Genomic DNA, 9,540 nt, shown 5'->3' with positions numbered 1-9,540 from the left:
GCTGTGTGTATGTAGTGTCCATGCTTTGGGGCGCCAGGCACTGCTGGAACTGTTGTTATTATAAGCAGTCGTTCGTTCAGGCCATGGCTGTCGTATTTATTTATTTGTATAGAGTCCCCTTTTAAAGTGAAATTCCCCGTCTCAGATCAGGTCTGGTGACCTTTTCTTCTCCCTAACTGCATCCAACACTGCTATGTTAACTCTTCTTCTCCCAGAGGTGTAACCCACTCAGTGTAGCGCTCTGTCCCATTTTAGTGGGGGCTGGGCCATAGACAGAGGTTATTGAGCCTACTGCAGTGTTAGCTCCCCTAACTTTGGTCTTCTTGCTCGGGCAGTAGCGGCTTGTGCTTTTTAGAACCAGAGGTCCCAGGTCAATCCCTGCTACTGACATCCCAGCTGGGAATGCAGTGTTACCAAAGCATCCCGGGCCTCCTTTGGTGCTGGCTCCCACACCGCGCCTTGCATCTCCCTGTAAGGGCGGTTAATGCTCTCGTTCTCCAGGCAACATATGCTGCAAAGCGCGGTACCTGCCAAGCGTAACAGGGTTAGGAAAAAGCGGCGTGCGGCTGCTCTGTTCCTGGCGGTCGAATCATCCTCGACCCCATTTTTCAGGAGCTTTTAGCTCCTGGTTTTGATGTGTTTTAGGATTCGCTCTCTGAGTTGAACCGAAATCAGGGTTCTCTCTCAGTGGATCTTTTTAGTCACAGCAAAGTTACTAGGCGGTGATGGGGGCAGCGGTCATTATTCCCCCCTCTAGCATCTTCTCCTCCCCAGAGTTTCAGTTTTGGAAGAAGCTGATGCCTCTGAGGAAAAAAGAGGGACTATATTTGTGCAATCATTTGGGTGGAGGGATACCATCTCCTTCCACACTGTGTAACAGCCCATAGGTTGGTTATACTGCTGGAGAGATTAAACTGTCACCTACTGTGGATTATTTTCCTGCTCCTGCTCCCATTGTTGCCAATGCCAGATCGTACAAGGAGAAAACCTTCTTGCCAGAGGAACAGTGGTTCCTACTGATAAAGAGTCAAACTCCCAACTCCTTGCCCTTTTTCTTACTTGTTTCTTATGTAATTAACCTCCCCCATCCTATAAGTCACCAAGAAGGTTTGAACCTACTACCTTCATTTCTATAGTACAGCCCGCACCATCTCTTGAGGTGAGCAAGTAACTCCATTAGCCAGCACTAGTCATAAGTTTTTCTTCTGCGGGTGGCCCAGCTTCTGGAGAGGAACATGCTTTGCACTTATTCAGGCAAACCTCCCCATGAAGTCTATGGGAACTCTGCCTGACTAAAGGCAGAGTGAAAATGGAGTAAGAACTTGGGACTTTCATTTTCCCTTAAAGCCACCATACACAAAATAAACCTGGACCTTATTTCTTGTTTGTTAACCACTGTTAGATGTCTGTAGTGGGGAATATCAGCATTCTCCACCTCAGTTTATTAACATGGCATTTTTCTCCACTGATTGCATGTTCCTAAATTCACTCATCTTTCAGAAGAAGGCTGCTGGCTTTCCCAGTAGCCCGTTGCAGTATCTAGTGCCATATATTGTTCTCCAGGGCAGTGTTAGCAGGGGTGGGGACGTGATATTGCTTTTTTTGCTACACCCTCTGATCCCAGAACTTTGTGGACTTGAAAAGTCAGTATTGCCTTTTTCATACACGGGGTTGTGCCTTTTTAAAAATCATTTCCAATTGCACCGATTGCTTATTGGCTATCTTCCTTGATGGACGGCAGACCTTAGGGGGCTAGCACAGCGAGGAAGGAATGTGCTTTGTTAAAGAGGTTTTTGTCAGTTTCTGCGAGAGGACAGAAATCCCTTTCTTAAAGGCAATAGCCACAGGTGTTCCGAAACGTTTGGGGAAAAAAAAAAAGGCACAATTCCCCCCTCCCCTTTTGTGTCTTTGATGTTCTCCGGACAATGTGCACAAGGTTAAAAGTCGCCATTTTCATTTCATCAGCGAAGAGGTCAAGAGAGCACCTTACATCTGGAAAGACTGAGCCCTCGCCACTGAAATTGCAATTTCCCTGCTTGCGACACAGTGTACGTCAAATGAGAGAAATTTTGGATTCTGAGCAATAAAAGCCCACAGAGAAATTTAAGGAAGAGACTGGAAACATAAGACATTGTAACCCAACCTGCCAAACTGCAGGAAGCAGCACTTTTTTTTTCTTTTTAAAGGCACCGAATTGTTGGCAAAATTAATTTTTTTTTTTTATAAACCAGTTAGTCAAAACTCATGGAGTTTTGGCCCTTTTCACAAGTAACCTCAACCTCTAACAGCTGAACGAAAGTAGGACATGCGTGATTATTTAAAACAACCTGTTACAGCTGAGATCTTCAAAGCCACCTAGGGGATTTAGGCATGTTGAAATTAATGGGAGTTGGGCATCTAACTCCTCTAGGCGCTGTTGCAAATCTCCACCTACATGTGTACCATATATACTTGCGTATAAGATAACCCTTTGTATAAATCACCCCCTAATTTAGAACTGCAAAGCTCAGTGTCCCACGTAGGCCAGTTTCCATATACTCTTGTTCTGGCTGCACTGTCCAGCTCCGGGCTTGGGACCTGCCCTCCAGCCCCCCCAAGCGTTCCAAGCCTTGCACACCTTTCCCTCGGCTTCTCCTCTCACCTTTGCCCCTTCTGTTCAATCTTATTCCCAATGATTCTCATCTCCCACTGACTTGTATGCCACTTGAGGGTGCTCTGCATCTTGCGGGATCAGGCCCCAGGTTCAGTCACTGCGTTATCATAATCACCGTAGGAGTGTGTCACCCGCCTGCCTCACAAATTAATGTCTTGGCATTCTAACAGATGTAATGAATGCTCCCCTTCCCCCATATGGGAATGAAACTGGGACTTGCAGGGCCGAAAGTAGGGACCTCTATTGCTTGAGCTGAAAGAGTAACTCCACGGGCTGGTAGCAATTACCTACTTATGTGGGTAAAAGATTAGAGGCAAGGCCTGTAACATATGCTGCATCATTGGGGTATACATACATTTCTCAGTTTATATGCCAGTATACATGGTGGGCCGTAGTGTGAATGAGATTAAGGCCTTTTTACACCACTCTGCCAATATGAAGTGGACTTAAAGTGCAATTACACACAGTTTAAGGCCCCTTTATGCTGCCAGAGTGGATTAAATGAGGCTCGGTGTAAGTGGGAATCAGGCCTGGTGGATACATGCACATACACACACACCAAGCGATATAAAGATAAGATCACAGGTAAAATTTTCAAAAGTGCCTATGTGACTTAGGCACTTAAACCCCTTTGAGGCTCTTGGTCTGAATACTACAGATTTCGGTGGGAGTCAGACGTCTACATCCCTTTGAGAATGGGGGCCTAGGAACCTAAGTGCTGTTTTCAAAAGAAACTTGGGCACTTAGGAGCCTCTAACTTTCAATGAGACTTAGGCTCCTATGTCATTTTTGACAATGACTCTTAAGAGCCTAAGTCAGGTGCTTTGGAAAATTTCACACCTTGTCTCTCTGACTCATAGCTCCATACTGAGCAGGCTTTAGATAGTTGGATGGGTTTCATTCGTTTGCTTTCCTTCTTTATTTAAAACAAAAGTTGAATTGCGGAACCAAACAAAAAGCGAGAACTCACTCTTTCCCCGATGAAGATCTAATATATATATTTTTTGTGTTATACGACCATTTAGCTGAGTGTGTTTTTCCACCTCTAGACCCCTTGCACTGTGTATAAGAAGAAGAAATGGCTAATATATATTCTTGTGAATGTTGGTGCAAAAGAGAAAATATATAACATTGCAGTCAGTTTTATGTTATTTTTATCTATATGAATGAAATGAAGAAATGCAAAGCATTTTTCCGTCTAACACAACACACACACACACACACACACACACACACACACACACACACACACCACCCCCACCACCTGTAGGTACAGACAGGTTTTATGGAAATGTTTTACTTTTTAGACTTAGGAAAACACTTCTGTTCTCATTGAATGTCCTGTCTTGTAAGATTGTAATTTCTATTTTTTTAAAGAAAAAAAAAAACCCTAACAAAATAATGAAACTTCCTCTTATGAATTGGCCAGCTGGGGGGGGGGGGGGGGATTGTTAATTTAAGGAGCGGGGGGGCTTTGTTTGGAATTTTCATAAAAGTACTATAATGTATGGGGGCGACCTTTTAATGAGGTGGATTCTATAGAGATATAGATGTATATTGCACAAGATTTATGGAAAGAAAAATAAAGTCTGTTTTACAGGAGGAAAATGTGTTGGAAGTATTGAATTTGACTCCTGTTTCTTAGCAGAAAGCCCAAAGCCCACTTGAATCCAGGGAGAGTCTCTTCATGGATTTCAAGGGGCTTTCTGGGACAGGCTGTCATTGAAACCCCATTCACAAGGTACTCAATGCCAGACTTTAAGACCTATGGTACTATTCACATGCTTACAGTTAGGCATATGCTTACATGCCTGGTTGAACTGGCTAGTTGCCTGAGGGAAAGCGCTGAAGGGAAATTGTGAATGGTGAATCACTGTCCAGTTCTGGTGCCCACAATTCAAGAAGGCCGTTGATAAATTGGAGAGGGTTCAGAGAAGAGCCACAAGAAAGATTAAAGGACTAGAAAACCTGCCTTAGAGTGACACACTCAAGGAGCTCAACGGGTTTAGCTTAACAAAGAGAAGGCTAAGGAGTGACTTGATTACAGTCCTAAGTACCTGCCTGAAGAATAAATATTTAATAATGGACTTTTCAGTCTTTCAGAGACAGGTCCAATACAATCCAATGGCTGGAAGTTGAAAGCCAGACAAATTCAGACAGGAAATAAGGTGTACATTTTTAATGAGCAATTTACCAAGGGTCATGGCCTCCATCGCTGAAAATCAAGTTTGGCTGTTTTTCTAACAGATCTGCTCTAGGAATGATTTGGGGCCAGGGCTCTGGCCTGTGCTAGACAGGAAGTCAGACTTAGATGATCACAATCATCCCTTAGAACCTACGAATCTAGGAAAAACGGTGAGCTGCTGCTGAGTTCTGAGGAAAACTGCTAGGCCTGGGTAACGCTGGGGAACCCTGCCAAATGGTAGGGAGGCTTGTGCAGTGCCCCTAGGAATGAGGGGAAGAATCTGCGTGGTCAGTGTAAGGCAGGCCCAGAAGCAAGGGGCTGACTCCAGAGGGAGAGGCCCAGGAGTAGGGGTAAGAGGATTCCCAGGTTTGGAGGTCTGGGGAGTATAAACACTGCAAGGAGTCCTCTGGCAGAAGACCTGAGTGGAGGGTTGTGGGAGGAGCCCAGGAATAAGGGTTGCTCTGAAGGGAGGTTCCCCTGAGCAGGGGGTAGGAATCACAGGTGAGGAGACCTGGGAGAGTGAAATACTGCAGGGAGCCCTCTCATGGGAGACCTGATTCGGGACTACAGGAGAAGACTTGTGGGAGAGAAGCGAGTCTGGGAACTCTAAGGTGGATGCCCTGGAGAGTGGGGCCCTGGAACAGGGGCTAAAGGAATGGGGACAGACTGCTTAATGACTGTAAGGTGAGTGACCTGGGAAAAGTGACTTTTGAATGGGATTGAGGAGCTGCTGCCTTGTCACTTTGTTTTACTTTGGGGAGGAACTGTTTTCCTATGAGGGATCTGCAGTCTGTGGCACTTTACGTGAATAAAAAGGGGTTGAATTCCCTACTGAGAGACAATATTCCTTAGAGAGGTGAAACAAAGGGGCGCTAAGGCAGGCATGTCTGTTGTGGGGCTGGAGAGTGCTCAAGCAGGGGCTGCCCAGGGACAGGGTCTGAGCTGCTATTTGTCTATCTTGGGTCAGCACAAAATTCCTAGCACATCTTTTCACCCCTGCAACACAGCCTTAACTGGACCCTCTTTGAACAATACCTCACTCACACCAGGCGATTTTTGTACATGTGATTTTTAGGGGGCTGTATCTCACAAACACCTGGCTCAAATAACCCCAAATTTGGACCACTAGCTCCATCCCATACCCACATGAAGCCCAGCAAGTCTTGAGACACTCTGAGTTGGCACATAGATGTTAGAGCACTTAGACTAAGCCATCTTCTAAACAGTAAGCAACTCTCATTCTTTTTTGTTTGTTTGGGGTTTGTTTGTTTGGGGGGTTTTCTGTAAAAAATGCTTTTGATAAAAAATGTTCAGTTTTACAAAACTGAAACTTTATATAGAAAATGCTCAGTTTCTGATTTTTCATGGACACTGTCAGGAAATTTCAATAAATTCAAAATCAGAAAATCTTCATTCCATTTGAAATAACCTTTTTCATCAAAAAGAAAGTGTTGAAAAATGTTCTTGCCAGCCAGCTCTACATATAACAAGCTGGAAATCCATTAGATGAATGTTTAATATCCACAGATGAGTGTAAACTGGCTAAGAATTCAATTATATTGGAAGTGCTCCTCAATAAACAAGGACACATTTAAAAGGTGGCGATAGGTCTTGTGCAATGAAACTCCCCTTCTTCCCCAGCTGCAGCCCAGTCAAGCTTCCAGCCTTGCTGGGTATTCGGCTGCTTCACTAGAACAGCAGTCCCCAAACTTTTGAGGGTCGCACCCCCCTGGAGCCAGGGCAGGAGCAGGGCCACAGCTCCATGGGAAGAGGGGAAAAGTGGACAGGGTTAAGGGGGTCGAGGCTGGGGCCGCGGCTGGTGGCTGGTGCAGGGCCAGAAGTGGAGCCACGCCGAGGCTGGGGACGGGGCCAGGCGTGGGGCCGAGAGCCTGGGACGTGGCTGGAGGCAGGACCAGAGCAGAGCTGAGGGTGGGGCTGGCTGGTGCTCCCTTCCCGCCCTCTATAGGGGCTGGCCCAGGCCCTGCCATGCCTCCTAGATGTTCCTCCATGCCCCCCTAGGGGGGAACACCCCCACAGGTTGGGGACCTCTGCACTAGAGGCAGAATGATCTCTGCTGGTTTAGAGCTGAAATCCTGACTTCGCTTCAGCCATTCTCACCGAGGGACGTGAGACATTGGACCTGATTCTCCTCTACCTTGCATACTTGTTAACCCTGGAGTAGCTTCACTGGGTATTTCTACACTACAAAAAAAGGTGTGTTCTTAACTCAGGTTAGCAAACCTGTGTTAGTTAATTCCGATAAAACAGCAGTGAAGACACTGCAATTTGGGTTGGCAGCATGAGCAGCTAACCCAAGTTAAAGGGCAAGTTGTAGTGTCTTCACTGCTATTTTAACCTGAGTTAGCTAACCCGAATTAAGAACAAGCCTAGGCAGGTGCCGCTGCTGGAGAAGAAAAGGGATCTTAAGTGGCCACTAATTGCCAGACCCTCCTTTTATGCTGCCAGAGGGGAGTTGGTGCATTAGCCAGGATGGGTAAGGAATGGTGTCCCTAGCCTCTGTTTGTCTGAGGGTGGAGCTGGATGGCAGGAGGAGATCACTTGATCATTACCTGTTAGGTTCCCTCCCTCTGGGGCACCTGGCATTGGCCACTGTCGGCAGACAGGATACTGGGCTGGATGGACCTTTGATCTGACCCAGTATGGCCGTTCTTATGTTCCACTGCTGCCAAAGGGCAGTGAGATCAGGCCAGACCAAGCCTGTCAGTCTACCAAGGCCCAAATGTGAGACACAGTATGTGCCAGAGCCCCACAACTAACGGTACACTGGAAACCTGAAATACTGCAAAGTTATTTCCTTCAGTGTCAACAGCTCTTTCCATAAACTCAGTGTCAAACTTCTTTAATTCTGATGTAAATAATTCTCAACAAGAAGGCCTTCTTTAGAAAGTTAATTTGGATTAAGGTAGGTTTACAGGACGATAGCTATTCTGGAATAACTCCACGTGTAGCCACTCTTATTCTGGAATAAGAACGCCTCGTTCCCGTTTGGTAATCTGCTTTCAAAAGGGGATTAAGCTAAACTGCAACAAGGCAAATTTACTTGCGAATAAGAGTGTCCACGCATGTAGTTATACTGGAATAACTCCAGGTGTAGACAAACTCTAAGAGTATGTGTACACTACAAATGCAACAGCAGCACAGCTAGCTACATTGTTGTAGTGTGGACACCTGCTACAGCCATGGAAGGGGTTTTTCCATCATGGTAATAAAACCATCCACTCAAGAGGTGGAAGAATTCTTCCGTTGACCTAGCAGTGTCTATACCAGGCCTTATATTGGCTTAACAATTTTTCTCAAGGATGACGTCACTTTTTGGTGCAGACCAGGCCTAGGGTTGCCAACTTGGTAATATTTAAAAACCAGATACTCCAGCAGGAGTGCCAGAACTTCCTCTGCCCTGCCTCTTGTCTTCCCCCCTGAGGCCCCACCCCTCACCTCTTCCCTCACCCTTGCCCCGCCCCCAATCTATTCCTCCTCCCCGCCATCATTAGCTGCTGTTCCTCTCCTGCCCCCCACCCGGGTCAGGAGGGACTCGCCTACTTCGCCGGGGCTGGGAGCTGCAGCTGCCCGATGCAGGTAGGAGGCAGCCCTTGCTGAGTAGGGGCAGGAGAGGTTGACGACTCAGCCCCTCCCCACGGCAATCGGACTAGAGCTGACTGGACACTGTCAGGTCCCCTTTTCGACCTCATTTTCCGGTCAAAAACTGGGCACCTGGCCAGTGCCACCCTAACCAGGCCTGACACTAAAGGGGATGCCCAATCGGTGAGGAAAATAGGTAACTTGGCTAAGTCTTCACTAGAGGCGCTTCAGCAGCACGGCTGCAGCGCTGTTGCGTAGCCGCTCACTGCGGCGCCGGGAGGGGAACATCCGTCGCTGTAGTAAATCCACCTCCCTGAGACGGGGCAGCCGGAAGAATTCTCCCCTCGACCGGGGGCTGTCTAGGGGGGCTTAGGCCGGCTCGGTGACGCCTCTCAGGGGCTGGACTGTTCACACCCCTGCGCGCCGTGGCGGGGTCCGACCGAACCGGCGTCGATCAGCCCCCAGGGCACAAAACTGAGGGGCAGGGACGTGCCTTGCGGCGAAGGGCGTCTCGCGGCCCCGGAGCTGCAGGCTGCAAAGGCCAGGTGGGGGTGCTAAGGGGCAGAGGCCTAAGGTGTGTGGGGGGTGCAGAGGCCAGCCCCATCAGTGACCCCAGGCGGTGGCCAGCAGCCGCCACACTCCCCTGGCAGGCTCAGGCAAGCCCTGGCTTCGCCTTTCACACCCCCCGCGCCTTCCCGCCCTTATACAATTGTCCCCCGCAGGCCGCCGTAGGCCAAGCTCCGCCTGCCCACTCCCGCCCGGCTTCAGACAACCCCCCCTTGGACGGCTCCTTGGTCACATGATGGAGGGACGGCCCCGTTGCCGCCGAGGGGCATGTTGGGAGAGGTAGTCATCGTCCCGGCTCGCGGCGGTGGAGATCAACCGTCCTGGAACTACAACTCCCGGTGTGCCCCGCGGCTGTTGCTAAGGGCTGGAGGGAGCGGAGGGCTTCGGCAGCTGATGCTGAGGTAAGGGCGATAAACAGCCGAGTCGGTAGCTACCCCCTGCGGGGAATGGCTTGGCGGCCCGGGAGCGGCCCCTCGCCCCGGTTAGTAATGGGGGGGTAACCGGGCCCCTAGCGCTGGCGAGCAATTAATGGGGG

The 9,540-nt window shown here is 48.6% G+C and overlaps 1 protein-coding gene across 2 annotated transcripts in view; it reads left to right on the top strand.

Annotated features, from left to right (window-relative positions):
• Positions 1 to 9,358: 9,358 nt before the first annotated feature.
• Positions 9,359 to 9,540, top strand: part of SCAMP4 (secretory carrier membrane protein 4) — a 32,529-nt gene continuing 32,347 nt past the window's right edge. The window contains exon 1 of one of the 2 annotated variants that reach the window (XM_024208225.2): positions 9,359 to 9,406. The gene's annotated coding sequence lies outside the window, so the exon portion shown is untranslated. Of the gene's footprint in view, positions 9,487 to 9,540 lie in introns of both variants that reach the window. The other variant, XM_024208224.2, reaches the window with a different exon arrangement.

Source organism: Terrapene carolina, unplaced genomic scaffold (genome assembly GCF_002925995.2).
Source record: "Terrapene carolina triunguis isolate 2854851 unplaced genomic scaffold, T_m_triunguis-2.0 Scaffold194, whole genome shotgun sequence".
Taxonomy (NCBI): domain Eukaryota; kingdom Metazoa; phylum Chordata; order Testudines; family Emydidae; genus Terrapene; species Terrapene triunguis.
This window is presented reverse-complemented; position numbering and strand designations above follow the sequence as displayed.